General features: G+C 42.1%; 1 protein-coding gene across 5 annotated transcripts in view; it reads left to right on the forward strand.

The window, feature by feature from the left end:
* The window catches only part of SGIP1 (SH3GL interacting endocytic adaptor 1), a 1,273,000-nt gene that overhangs the window by 429,488 nt on the left and 827,834 nt on the right, over positions 1-15,678 (forward strand). The window lies entirely within an intron of this gene.

The following is a 15,678-nucleotide window of genomic DNA, read 5'->3' on the forward strand; positions in this document are numbered from 1 at the left end:
TATCTAGCGGAACAGTATGGGGCTAAGATAATTGGGTATGCGGATGATACCCAACTGCTGTTCACCTGGCCTGACGATAAATTGGACCCATCAGTAGTTCATCGGTGTCTGTCCTCTGTATTTCGCTGGCTGACTCAGGCTCAGCTGAAGTGCAATGAGGACAAGTCGGAGGTGCTCTTTTACGGTTCCTTCCCCCCTCTGTTTAAGAACACACTGTGGCCCCCTAACATCCCTAGCCCGAAAGAGATGGGAAGACCGGCAAAAAACCTGGGCATCTGGTTTGCAGAGGACCTCAGATTTGAGGAGCATATAAAAAAGCTGGCAGGCACCTGCTTTGCCACACTGAAAATGCTCCGCAAGTTTTTTCCTCTGCTCCCTAAAGAGGCTAAGGAGACGGTTGCCCGAGCTCTTATACTGGCAAGGCTGGACTACGCGAATGCTTTGTTCAGCGGTATTCCGGCCTACCTGGTGAAGCGCCTGCAAATCATCCAGTACGCGGCCGTCCGTCTGATTTTTAACATCCCCAGATGGAAGAGCGTACGTGCTGAGATGAGCACTATTCATTGGCTCCCGGTTGCGCAGCGCATCTTGTTTAAATCTCTGGTGCTGGCGTTCAGAGCCATTCACGATCAAGGCCCCATCTATCTGAGAAAGAGATTTATTTGTTATGTGCCAACTCGCTCTCTTAGATCTTCCACGCAGCTGAAACTGTACCTTCCCCGTTTCAAACGCGCCAGACTTGGTGGCCAGTCAATCTCGGTGATTGTGGCCAGGGCTTGGAACGCTCTACCTCTTCATCTGCGTTCCTCCCAAACTGTGGCGTTATTCAAGAAAAATCTAAAAACACACTTATTCAAGAGTTTAATATAAGTTGTTTTCTCTGTGGTTCTGTTTCCTGCCTTTCCCCTCGCGCCAGGATACTCTCAAGTAACGGAGCGCGCTACAAAATAGTTTATACATACATACATACATACATACATAAATAGAAGGGGCTATATAAACTGGAGGGTACATTAAAGACAGGTGACCATGGCCGGCCCAGCTGCGGGAATCCAAGTATAGGCATTTCTCCACAGACGAAATATACATTAGGGGGAGTCAACAATGCTGGTCTACTAAAGGTATGTAACCGATAGGGGAAAGTCGATGCAATCATACCTATCGATGTATCCTGCTTCCTGAACACAAAATGCAGAGGTACTATTTAATATAGGTACTGGAATAGCCCTATCATATGTAACATTTCTTTCCTTAAATTGTTGAAAATACTGGGTTGAAATTAAACGCTGCAAAATCCAAAATTTCATTCTTTAACCAGGTGACGTTTTCATATGTCGTATACATATTCATACACTCATTCGGATCTAAGGATCCCTCCCCATTTTCCTCTGGGTCAAATCCTTGGTGCACTTCTATATATGCTAGAATCATCTCATAATCTTTATCCGAATATCTTTGAGTATCTACTCTATAATGCATATACATCATGAAGAGTAATTTGAACCAAGCTTTACAACTTCCTAGATAAGACAGGGGTAAAGATCTAAATAAATTGTGCTTGTGCATTACAGAGGGCAGAAGGCCACAGACCCAAGAATTCGTAATATTGGTAGCATTGTGTGTTTTATGAAGCATTTCAACACATACATTTTGCGTGTAAGCCTGGCGATGCCTTTCCTTATATGGGGCCAATGTATCAAATACATGTTCCGGAGGCGGGGCAGTGGTTCCTAAGATAATATGCATAGGGTGGCGAAATGCTAAATATACAAACACTCCCATTAATGTTATTAACAAGGTCGCTATAGTGACCACAAATGCAACTTTAACACGTTGGGACCAACTAGAGAAAACAAGCATATTTACAGGGCAGTGACGTGGTGCAAAAGGACGCTCCTCTTCGGGGACAAAACGAGAAAAAGGGTACATGCTAGCTGAAAGTCCGAAAATAAACTCTGGCAATGCAGTCCAACCTGCCAGAGGGTGCTTCTTTCCTGTGTCCGTCTAGAGCCTCACAGGCAGGCTCCTATCGTTCATCACAAATAAGACAAAACAAACTTCTCACTTTGGAGTTATGTTCTCACACAAACCTTGAAGAAAACACAACCTGGGCCCTTTTTCACAAGAATAATTCAGTCTTTCTTTCTGAACTGAGCAAGCAAATGTTCAAGGCTTTTAGCGCGTTCAGTCCCGTGTCTCGCGCAGTACCCCAGAAGCGTATCTAACAAACCATAGTACTCAAGTCTCTCCCCATCTCCTACGATCTTCACCTGGTGTACCGTGTCGTTTTCTGGGCCGCAGATTTTATCGAAAGTGGCTTGGCGTTTCCTGATCAGGGAACAAAACAGGATGGCGAATCCGTTGCAACAGGGATACTACAAGCCTCTCGTTCAACTGCAGTGGCAGCAGAATCCGGGGCAATCACTTGTGCAGATGACAAAACCCCTTCCGAGCCCGGTGCTCCTTCTCCTAGCCCTTCTCCAACTTCCTGGGCGTCGGAAAAAGGAATAAAGCGAAGGGCTCGTTCACCTTCCTGGGTCAGAACTCCTTCCTGGTTTAGCTGATCATAAGGAAGCTGGAGGGGTAGTTTCTTTACGTGCGAGACATGGATCCAATGTCTCTTGCCGTTCACCTTAACCGCCGTCCGCCTGGCCAGTAGAATCTGAAAGGGCTCGGACCAATGAGGGTCCAGACTGGATTTCCTCTGATTGTTGTAGGCCAGAACCCACTGTCCTGGTTCCAAACTATGTCCGGGACCCTCCAGCACGGGCTGCAAAACTGCTGAAACCTGTTGATGAATGGCAAGGGTAGGCCTCCACTCATTTACTGAAGTCCCACACCACGACCAAGACATACTTCGGATTCACACGCTCCAGCTGGGTGTAAGGGCCTTTGCTGTCACCAGAGCAGTGTTTTCTTTGGTCGGGTAGGCCTCCACCCATTTACTGAAGGCACACACCAAGACATACTTCAGATTATTCACACGCTTCAGCTGGATGTAATCCATTTGGAGCACCTCAAAAGGAAAAGATGGTGGTGCAAAATTTCCGCTCAGAACAGGTTCCCTACCACCAGGATTATGTCGTAAACAAACCATGTAATATTGCACCAAATGAGCAGCAGTTCTTGGGATATTAGGATTATTCCACACAGGGTCTAGAAGTGCACAAATACCCTTTGCCCCAATATGTGCTGAGCCGTGTGCCATGGTCACTACGGCATTCACTAATGCATTAGGCAACAACCATTGTTGTTTCTCAGATAAATCAGTCCAGCAATCATTTGCATCTAATTTCCCCACTTCCTTCTCCCAGTGAGCCAATTCAGCGGGGGTAGCTTCCTTCTGTATTTCTCGGACACTCTCCATGGTATAGTTAAACATTTCCGTCTCCACCACCCACCTAGCAAAAGTAGTCACGAGCATTGAGGTCATTTTGGATTTTGCAGTTTCTTTAGCTGTCTGATCAGCAAAAGCATTACCTTCGCCTACTGTATCCACCACAGTCTTATGTGAACTGCATTTAACTACAGCCACCATTTCTGATAACGTCAATGCTGTCAGTAATCGTAGAATCAAAGGGCCATGTTGTATTCTCTGACCTTGGGAAGTAAGAAAACCCCTCTCCGCCCACAGTCTGCCAAAACTATGAGCCACGCCGAAGGCATATTTGCTGTCTGTGTAAATATTTACTCTCAATCCTTCACTTAACTCACAGGCCCGAAGCAATGCCACTAACTCAGCTGCCTGTGCTGACTGATAGGGTACTCGGGAAGCCTCAACCACAGTGCGTAGAGTAGTTATCGGATATGCAGCAGTTGTCGTGCCATCTGGTAACTTGAAACAAGAGCCATTGACCTACAATTCCCCTTGAGGGTCAGATAGAGGAATGTCTGTGAGATCTACCCGTCCCTTCGTTTCTTCCTCCGTCCTAAATATACAATCATGTACATCATTCTTTTTCTCGTCCGAAGGGAGGGGTAGTAACATGGATGGATTCAGTGGCACAACGTTTAATTGTAATATGGGGATCAAACCAAGTCAATTTGTAGCCTGTAAGACGTGCACTCATAAGGTGCTGGGTCTTCGTTTTGTTCAGTAATGTATCCACAGAGTGCTGTACTATCACTGTGAGGTCAGTATTCAGAACTAGCCCTTCCGACTGTCGAATGGCCACTGCAACTGCAGCAGTTGCCCTTAAACAGCTAGGAAGCGGTCTGACGACGTTATCCAACACCTCCGAGAAATAGGCACAAGGTTTCTCCTTACCACCAAATCCTTGTGTCAACACAGAAAGCGAGCAACCGTCCACCTCGTGTACATAAAGCACAAAAGATTTTCGGTAGTCCGGAGTACCCAAGACGGGTGCAGAGCAAAGCGCAGATTTCAAAGAATCAAAAGCTTTCTGACACTCATCAGTCAAGGGTAGAGGTTCATGCACATCTTTAGTGGTTAAATACAGGAGAGGTTTAGTGAGAAGGGAAAAATTTGGAATCCACTGGTGACAGTAAGAAGTTATGCAGAGAAATGCATGAACATCACGCAGAGTACAAGGTACAGACATGTTAGACATGGTAGTCACACGCTCAGGGGTTAGTCTCCTCCCCTCTTTTGACAGTAGAGGACCAAGGTAGGTCCCCTCCTGTCGACTATATTGAAATTTGGAAAGAGATACTTTATTACCATTAGCCGCCAAATGAGACAATAATTTAACAGTGGCTTCTTTACAACCTTCTTCAGTGTCGGAGGCTATTAACAGAGGCAAGGTCAAATCATCTAATAATGCTTCCAGAGCCTGACTATAAATACTAGGACTCTCAGTGTACCCCTGGGGAGCGCGACAAAACCAGAAGCTGCGACTAGATAAGGAGAAGCCAAAAATATGACGGCTATGGATGAATCGGAATGCCAAAGAAAGCATTCTTTAAATCAATAACGGAAAAATATTTAGCAGTGGGAGAAATCATCTTAAGGATAGTAGTGATGTCAAAAACTACAGGGTATTGCGGCACCACTATCATCTTAATTTCTCGAAAGTCAATTACAAAGCGTTAAGGATCAACATGGTCAGGATCGCTCCCGACGGGGGCCTTTTTCAAAATCGGTAAAATGGGACTGTTGAATATATTGGCAGCCGTTTCCTCCACCACACCTTTGTCGATCAAATCTTGTATGATGGAGAGCAAAGCTTTCTCGCCTGCCGGATAAATTTTGTATTGAGGTATTCGCGGTAAACAAGCATTTTGTTTGAAAGTAATAGAAACAGGTGGAATCTTTAACAATCCTACATCCTTGTCTCCTGTGGCCCACAGTGTCGCTGGGATAGCAGCAAAATCAGGAGGGAGGGTTTCATTGTTAGAGAAGCACTGTGAAGTATGTTTACCAGGGGATTGTATAGTCAAACACCATCAGGGGAACAATGAATTTGCGCATGCAATTTCTTCAACAGATCCAATCTGAATAGATTCTCCCCACAATGTGAAGTCAACAGAAACGGAAAGTCCACTGTAACCGGACCAATTGTAAACGGAACAGGTTTAGAGATGGGGCTCCCCACCAGAATTCCAGAAAATCCGACAAACAATATTCTGCCCGGACAGGGCAGCCCCTGGGACCAGCGAACGAGAAATGGAACTATTCATCGCACCCGTATCAACTAAAAAGTTTTCAGATGTCCCCATCAACTGCACTTGCACATAAGGACCCTGCTGATCAACGGGTACTGACACCTGGCCCCCTCTCTGTCCTTTGCTGTCATATGTGTAAGCATACCCTTCGGTCCCATCAATCACAGTCTTCGTTATAGTACTGCCTATCTCTTGGATTATCGAAATAATTATTATCAGATTCGCCGTGCGATGTCTCTTGTCTCCGCATATCACTCCGATCCGCCCCACCTCTACCCCTTCCTCTCCCTTTTATTGCCCCATTCTGAGCCAGCAACAATGGACACTGAGATCGCCGATGGCCTTCCTGTTTACAGTAGGCGCACTGGTTTATTCCTAAAGCAACAGCTGGTCCTCCGCGTCGTCCAGTTCCGGCCCCCCTCGGGACAAATCCTCTACCGCCTCTCTCTCCGCCTCGTCCCCTGATGACTTGCTGTAACAACACTCGTGTCTTAAGGTCCTTTGCTTTCTTTTCCATCTTGTCCTTACTCTCATTTTCCCTATGTTCGTAATACTGAGCCGTACTCCGTATGACCGAAGGTGTAGAAGTGGTCCAAGTACTCTCAGCGGCTTGTAGCTGTGCGGAGACTTCTGGTAACAGATTTGTCACAAAACTATTAACAAAAAATCGTATACCAACCTCCACTGACATATCTTGCCCACTAAAGTCAATGAATACACCCTCAAATCTAGTGAAGAAATCCGAAACACTTTCGTCCTTCTGCTTGCACGCTGTCAATTTGTCCCAATCTACCTTACGGGGTGGAATTAAGGAATGCATGTAGGTAATAATCCGACCCGGTAAAGCCAATAGTTTGGATTTCGGTTTATCATCAGGCTTTCGATGCTTACCCCATTCTTTAATCTGATCCCAAGTCCTGCCCAACTCTGCGACATGGTACGGGTCATGCACCTGATGCCACACGTCAACGGGGACTAGTAACCCAAAAAATAGCTCTGTCAGCTAGGGTCATAACAGCTGAGGAGGCTGCTTCTGTAAACTCTTTATAGTAAGCCGTAGGGTTTTTTCGGGGGTCGGGAGTTGTGACTTTAGCTAAACGACTTCGCTCCTTTTCAAAGGGGTATAAACCCATTGTTCTTGAAATCGTGCCTCCACACGAGGTCTAGTTACCACATTCTGATAGTTTCCTAATTCCGGTATTTCAGGATGGAAGATAGGATGGACTTCCCGCTTGTGATGCTGGGAGTCCCAGGTTGGACATTTCGAGTGCATCTGGTCTCGATAATTCAATAAAACCTTGACGTTCCTGTACACTTCCTCTAGTCCTAATTCAGACTTATGAGCCCGGTCCCGAATGTCATACATCACTTGCAGGGCCTTCCTTCCCGGGAAACACTGCTCCCATAGAGAAATAAGAAGTACGGCCATGTGCTCTAGGGCATGCTGCTGCATAACTTGCTCATAATCTCGAAGTGTACTTTATACATCAGCTAAAGTATAAATAGGATTGCGCATCCACTGGGATGACTGATTCGCAAAAGTCGGATTTTCTTCTAGTCCTACCGCCGAACGAGTAAACAACCTTTGTGCCCCAAGATCCCCCAGAGCACGAGAGGGAGTAGGGTCAGCTAGAGTTGGGGTTGCACTCGAAGACTGGGAAGCCCAAACGGAAGTTGGGGGAGACAAAAGAACTATGGACATAGTGGGAGATGGCAACGCATCGGGCCATAAAGTAGGAGATCCAAATGCTGAGGGAGATAAAACGGAGGACGTTCCCAGAGGCACGGGGGGAGAGGAAACCGGTGCAGAAGCCGTTGGAGCCGGAGTTCCAGGGACCGCAGGATATATACGTTGTGGAGCATTAGGGGGAGGTGGACCCGCATCCAATAAATCCTCTATCTCATCCTCTGGCTCCGTCCTAGTTACGCAGCTTTTATCCACCTGTAATCTAAATTGTCTATCTGTACAATCAATTCCTTTTTCAGTTTGAGCTTTATCGTAAGCTATGGCTTTCTGTGTAATCGTCTGACCTCCTTTCATTTTACATTACTTTTCCTCCCTGATACGTCTACGCTTTGCTTCCTTCTGCCACATGTTTAAAGAATCAAACATTGCCTGCCGACTTCGCTTAGAAAACAATCGATCCTGCAAGAAATGTATCTTTGTCTCATCAAAGGACCCGGTTAAGGGCCATTGTAGTTCCACATTGTCTTTAGTATATTTATGCCATAGCGCATTAAACGGAATGGCTGAAATGCCATGTTTGACATACATATCATAACTTGGGCTGCCCTCTGGCGGAGCATGTTTCATCCAAACGTGTGCCTTTCCGGCGACAACATCCGAAACACAATTTACTAAAACACGGCATAATGATTGTTGACAGTTAAATCACATTCAGAAAACAATCTTACATGGCCATGTTCACACATCCTCACCATTGCCATTTTTCTCAAAAGATCAAACGCAGACGAAACAATACATACCTATATATACCAAGAAAGAATTTTCAAAATGACATGTCTTTTTTCAAACAAAAGAACGGAGCCCGTCTACTCCCATTCATGGAGAACTAATCAATTCAGATTCCAGACCAACAGATATCAAAATCAAGCAGTTCAAAGACTACCAAGATGGTACACCGACCACCAAATCCAATACAGTTAACTTTTTTCAAAAGCACTGCTCAACAGTGCATTCCACTAGCCATCAAAAACAATTCACTCCTGAAGACCAACACAGTCGTCAACTGATGTACACTAAAAATAACATAAAGGGCTATACCTACCACATAGCTCCAATACCATTACCAAATAATCAGTCAGTTGGCAGTGAAGAAGGGTCAACCGTTTATAAAGGAAAATACTCTATAGAGGAGCCTCTCCAAACCTCATTCATCAGGTGCGCTGAGAAGACTGCTGTCTCACAGTCAAAACCAAACATATATACTTTTAGTTCAACACATGAAGTCACCGTAAATGGAAAAACACCACTCGGCCCTTGGGCCCGAAGGAAGGACCATATATGGCACACATGATTGGTTCAAAGCTTTACTATTTATTACTGGGAAGGTCACGAGGGGTGACTCCCTTTCGTCCTAGTGCCCGGGAGTGTAGGCACGGCGCCTCCAGGAATGCGCTTATCGCACCCAAAGCCAGATGCAGTCCAGGACAGAGGGAAAACAGTTTACTTTCAGCTGCTCTCAGTAACTCAAATGAACTGGGACTTGACAACTACTGGAGAGTAACACGTGATCGTTCTGACACAGAGGGAAGAAGATGGCGCCTGTATGGTTCTCGGCCTACCCTATTAGCATGGGACAAATGAAAAAATAAACCCTTTCCTACCGGCTTAAGCATATATGGGTTATGTTGTGTGCATATTAAGCAAAGAGGATATATAGATACAATATATATATGTCAGATACTCCTTGTGTATGAAAAATCTAATTTTATCCCTCTAGCATTTTTTTCCATATTTAAACGCTGTAGCAGATTTTTCACTAAAGGGCTCTGAGTGAGGCCATTTGCTTTCTTTAAGAAAATCATAGCATCCACTGTCTTCGTTTTGATCTATTTATATGCTATTTCCACACTGCATTTAGGCATGCCCTATGGCCAATTTTAAAGAATGTAAAATGACATCATTTAAAGTTACCCGATGACTGCAGTCCTTGTAACTTAGTTCTTTTTCTCTGCTTTCCTGTAATATTTTGTAACTTGTCCCATGTGACCAAATGTAATCAATTATACATAGGTTCTAGATAACAGTATGCAAAACGAAAGCCTTGACTAGAATGTTGGTCCTTAAAATTGAGTTTTCTAGGAAACCTTTCAGAGAGTACAACATCTCAGTCAGGGACACATTTCCAAGTCTCAGAACCTTAACAAAGACTTCCCACTGGCATCTTTATTAACTATAAGAAATTGTTTTACAGTCCAGGCATTCTAGTATACCGTTTCCCTTTTCCTAACCTACCTATTGACTCTCATCCCTGTTACCAGGATGGGTAAAATGTAATCTGCTATGTTATTACCCGAGTTTAGTAACTCTTTAACCCTCTACATTCCGTTGCACAACGAATGGCAGCCTTTTAAAAACAAAATTGTTATTTCTATGAATACTTAACATATTATAACTTCAGACCTGTAAGATTCTACATTGGTCCTGGATGTAAAGCAGACCCTGAGATTTAAGGGTGGAATAATTCAAGCAACTCAGATTGATATTTCTCAAACTTATCATTTGATATAAAGTTCGATAAGATGTAGACGGTCGTGCTTTTTCCGACCACAAAAATGCTTTTACATATGTTCAAAGCTTACATTGCCATTTGGTATTTGGATGGGGCATGTTTTGGGTGTCACTTCCAACTACTGAATCTGCATGGAATGTATACATTTTTTGCATCAGAGTTCCGCTTGCAAAACATTAATACTTGACTGGCTCCTTGAAGTAGGTGAAGGCCCATTCACAAATGGAAAGGTCTCCCAATCGTACACCTTACTTTTCTTTGTCTCATTTCCTTTTTTTACTCCTCTAAGACCGTTCATTGGAAGCACTGAATGCAGAATCTGTTGGTATGTAAAGATGATGGAATTTTGAATGTGAAATTCTGCACAAATGCTTATTTTGTAGCCCTTTTTTCAAAGGCATCAAAAATCCCTACACCTGCACTATTATTAGTTCTCTTCATAGAATCAGCGTTGTACAAAGTAATTGTAGAAGTATTTGCAATCCTAATGCCCCTTGATTTGTCTGTGTGTCCTAGGTCAGAAAGAAATAGAAGACTGACCCATGCAGGAGGCTAGCCCAAGCCCTACTGTCACAGCTAAATTATTCCATCATGGTTAGCATTGTGATTTTGGAAGATAGTAAGGCGAGGGAAGACCTATTTACAAATTGTCCATTGATTATAATATGTATTTTACTCCCTGTAGCAAAAATAATAATTATTATTTACTAGTCAAAAATTAAGGTTTTTTCTGACCCTTTATTCATTAGTCAAATATCAACTAGGTTACAGAATTGGAAATTAGGAAAAATAGCATTAATGCAGAACATATTACAGTCTGCATACAAAGTATCACATGCAGAAAAGAAATTGTGGCGCGAAATGTCAGTCAAAACTCTTAGAGTTTCTAAGAAAAGAGTGAGTCTTGCAAGGCTAATCAATATTTATTGGCAAAAATCTACCGTAAAGCGAAATAAATGCATAAGACGAATAAATCTTTTCAAAACTAATTAGTCAAAGCATAAATTTAGAGTTTTAGCATCTAAATCTAAAAAACCCTTTCAATGTGTTGCTCTCTCTGCCCTGGTCTGATCAATCTGCCTGTCTGTGATTTAGGAGTAAGACAGCCCGCACTTCACAAGTCCACAGAGGAATGTGATCTGCTTTGCCAAAAATATGACGTGCAAGGACTCTTTGAAAAATATGAGCAAGAAACCCCTCCCTCTGTCTCTCCTTAGACGCAATCTCCTCCTGCAATTTTTCTCGTACCCAACCTAAATGATGTCTGGTCTAATCCGCTCCCTCTCAAAAGCTCACACGCCCCTAAAGCCTAAGAGCCAACCACGCCTCCTAAGAGGTCATTATTTATACTCTAATTCTTGGCTGACTAGACTAATAATGTTGAATTTTTCAGTAAAGCTTGTACCTGATTGGTTAGCATGGATGGCATGAGGGCCTCACCATCCTGTTTTTATTGCAAATTCCAAACCATACCTGTTTTAACAAAAGAAGCATTAATGATTAATACATTTATAAGTTTTAGCAACATTTACCAGGAAAAATAATTCAGTCTATTTCCTCCTTCCAGTTACATCGCATGCAGGACGGGTACATTCCACAAACACTGATACATTTGCAGGATACCAAGAATGTACAGTTCACAGTGGCCTCGACTACTTCTGTACTTGAGGCAAGCTGGTATAATCTGCTCTCTTCTTTCAATACAAATCACAGCCTTGCTGGATTCACAGGCAGCCATGTTATTTTAGGCCCAAAAACAAACACAATCCCATTATGTTTACCTCCCCCATACTAATACCATGTATAAATGATTACCTAGCAAAGCTCTTAGCTTAAAGCAGCTTTACTTGCATGCAAAAAATATGCAATGTACAACATCGCATAATACATGCACTAGTGTAAATTTTCAAAGCGCACACATTTAATACATATTTCTAGCAACATGCTCTAACGTTTTAGATAGCTTTTCATGCAAAATGCATTTGCCCCACGTGTAGTGTTTTGTGCATGGGTTATTAATACACATTAAAAAAAGATGTTATGAACTTAATATATCTGTCTAAATATGCAACAAAGCCAAAGTCTCTTAAGACTGGAATAGTGAATGTAGATTACAAGGAATATGAGCTGGGAAGAGAGAACACATCCCATGATTATCTTCAAAGCTAAAAAGGCCACTTAAATCACAAGTTTTCTCTACACTGCAAAACACGTTCATTCAGCACAAGTATTTCAAACTGACTAGGCCTCATTTCATGGCTCATGTGCCATGTGTTGTCACTTGCACCAAAATGTGCGTGTCAATTTAAACGCAGTCTGTCTGAAGCACAAAAATAAATCAATGCCTGACTCCAGATGAAATCTGAGCTCCATCACTTCTTTCAAATATAGTTTGTATTCTCGCTCTCCAGCTATTTCAACACGTTTGGAAGTAGGGTTTACACACACAAGTATTCTTAACAATATAAATGATTGTCAGATATTATTTAACTCCAATTAAGTTTCAACCTCCAATAAATGTTCTGCACTAGTCTTGTTCTGTTAATGGTCTGCTGATTGACGGTGATTATACATTACTATTGTCTGGGAGTGTTTTAATAGAACATCTAAATGCTGAGCACTTAAGAAATGTCTTCCACTTTTTGAGTCATGTTGGGCTTTAGACTTTTCAACAAACAATATGAAGGATTACCAGTGGCCCCTCTTGTTAAAACCCTTCACAGCAAAGTAGCCAAAACTGAATTATTTGCTTCCTAAGCTTTTTCTGTAGCAATAAGAGCAGATAACCTCACACCCGATGAATAGGGTTAGGACCCTGTTGTATATGTGTTCAGTCTTAATACAATGCTACTGAAATTTCTATCAAGATTTAGCAATTCTAACATGCCCACTGGGTTAGTGTATACAGACTTCCTGGAACAAGGACTGGTTTAAGAAAGTTGTTTTCATATTTAATGACTACAAATAACTGAGTTATACTGCTTATCTGAAAATATTGTGGGAAATTGCTAAGCAGTCTTAATGATCTGGTCTTGATCACAAAAGGAATATATAAACATTTTCCTTAGTCTTTGGCGGAAAAGGGATCCTGTTGCAACCTTAAGGTTGTTCAGGTTGTAAGTGAGTTATTTAGGCTCCGTATTGATCTGGAATGGTAGATGAAGGGGTTGTCCAGAATTAAGTTGAGTAATGGAAAATGTGTGTGTAAATTTAAAGTAAATTTTAATGCAGAACGTTTGATATCAACTTAACTTCTGCTTTCATTAGTAAGAAAGCACCTGTTGTCAATGTATATTGTAAAGTATCAAACTCCAGACAGTGTGCCTTGGAACTTTTGTTATGTCTGTGAAGCACTTTGTCACCTGTTAAAAAGTCAATAAAAATTGAATTGAATACTTCTTCGTGGGAATTTGAAAATGTACATTTTACAACTTAAAATTTGTCATTTGAAACTGATTATAGCTATATTTGGGGTAAAACTTCAGCTTTACTGTAGAACATTGATTAATCCTGAATGTGGCAGTTCTTTAATGGTAATTTGTCAGATATTATAGATTTCATTTTGCTTTTATGATATGTGGTTAATTTTGATCTTAATACATCTTTGTTTATTAAGAGGATTATAGAATTCATCACACCTTTGCAGCTTTGGAAATACATTTGCCTACATGTTTCAAGCTAAGGCAGACGACTTAGAAAAACGATCACAAAAGAACAACTTCTAGGTTCTCAATTTAATAGACGGCAGGGAAAACAAATAAGTAGTCATTTAAAAAGAAAATACTACCTTTCTTTATGGTTTCTGCTTTTCAATGTAGATATCATTTTGGAATAAATAATATGCAGGTAGGGCATTAACACAGGAGGACCCTTAGACAAAAATTAGAAATTGGAGATCCATCGACCAATATGTCAACTGGGGATAAATAGATCATTTGTGGACAATTCCCCCAGAAAATTGTATAAGAGGCAGATTCTGGCATCATTCTGTCTAAAATGTAAAAGTATACCAACGCTCCTGGTTTCCAATATTACACATACTTTTCATCTCAGGAACTGAGCAGAGAAGGTTAGATCTTCACAGTAAGCTAGCTCAGTAGACAAGTGTTTCAGCTGCAGAGATCAGCGTGTAAGAATGAGTCATTGCTTAAAATCCTTAGTTTGAAACCGATGTGCATTAGTTGATGGTTCAAAAATGAGTATCTCACACACATGCTACTTACACCTGTTCTGAGGTTGAACAGCATAGCTTGCAGTTGTTATACCAAAGACAGATAGTAATTAGTAGGTCTTCAAGATAATATTGTCTGCAATGCCTCACTAAGTATGCTAAATATGCTGTTATGTTATAATTTAGGTGGCAAGTTGAAGGACCATGGTACACACATATATATATATATATATATATATATATATATATATATATATATATATATATATATATATATATATATATATATATATATTTTTTTTTTTTTTGAAGGCCAATTGTGTCAATTTAGCCTTTATTTGATCTTTTTCAATCATAAGACACATAAAATAGATACAAAATGAGAAAATGACATAAAATGTTGAATTAGTCTCATATGCCGACGATACCCAACTTCTCATCTCCCTATCCCAAGCCCCCTCTGTCTCTCCAGACAACTTTAAATCCTGCATGCAAGCTCTGGCAGGTTGGATGACCGAACACTGCCTGAAGCTTAATGGCTCGAAAACAGAGGTTCTTGTTATGGGAGGTAGGGATTCGAGCTGGACCAAGGAGTGGTGGCCTTCATGTCTGGGGCCGCTACCCACCCCCTGTGAAGCAGCCAAAAATCTGGGGATTTGGGTTGACCCTAAACTCTCCTACGACTGCCACGTGAACAGGGTGGTCGGTAAATGCTATGGGGTCTTGAAGACCCTTAACCGTACCCTGGATCTCCTCCCTCTTGAAGCAAGGCGCACTATGACACAGGCGCTCGTGACTTCTAGAATAGACTATGGGAATGTGCTTCTGCTCGGAACATCGCAAAATAACATCAGGAGACTTCAAGTCCTGCAGAACACAGCAGCACGTCTAGTCCTTAGACTTCCCAAGAGAGCTCCATCCAAACCTGCTCTAGATACCCTCCACTGGCTACCCATAAAAAAGAGAATTCTCTTTAAAGCATTACTAATGTGCCATAGGATCATCTCCCAAAAAGCTCCTTCCTATATGAATGACTTAGCCATTCCTTATGAGCCCAATAGAACTCTTCGCTCCAGGGGAACTGGCTTGCTCACAGTACATCGTATTAGGAAGGCCAGAATGGGTGGCCGCTCTTTTCGGGTTATGGCCGCCAGGGAATGGAATGCTCTCCCTATGGAGATCAGACTAGCGGACTCAGAGACTGCCTTCAGGAAAAGCTTAAAAACTCACCTGTTTTCCCTGTAACTCCCTACTATGCACCTGACTTCCTTTCCACAGCGCGGGGACACGCCGTGATGGCGTCACCAGGCGCTTTATAAACTCCTTTGTTGTTGTTGTTGTTGTTGTTGTAAAAGACGAGGTCATTAAGATTAAAATTAGAATTAGAGAATTTCCATTAAGATTCCATACCATAACAATACTTATGATAACATTGATTAGAATGAGAAAAGAGAGAATTTTGATCGAAAACTTTAAATCCATTATAGTACAAGGTTATGACAGTATCTTCTATTTTTGTAGAATTTACCCTCGATCGCCACGAGAATGGGACATCACATAGTATAAAACAGGTTACTTAACCCCTTCGCTGCTGGCCCGTTTCCGCCGCTGTGCGGTAAACAAACG

This window comes from Lissotriton vulgaris, chromosome 1_1 (assembly GCF_964263255.1).
Source record: "Lissotriton vulgaris chromosome 1_1, aLisVul1.2, whole genome shotgun sequence".
In the NCBI taxonomy this organism is placed as follows: domain Eukaryota; kingdom Metazoa; phylum Chordata; class Amphibia; order Caudata; family Salamandridae; genus Lissotriton; species Lissotriton vulgaris.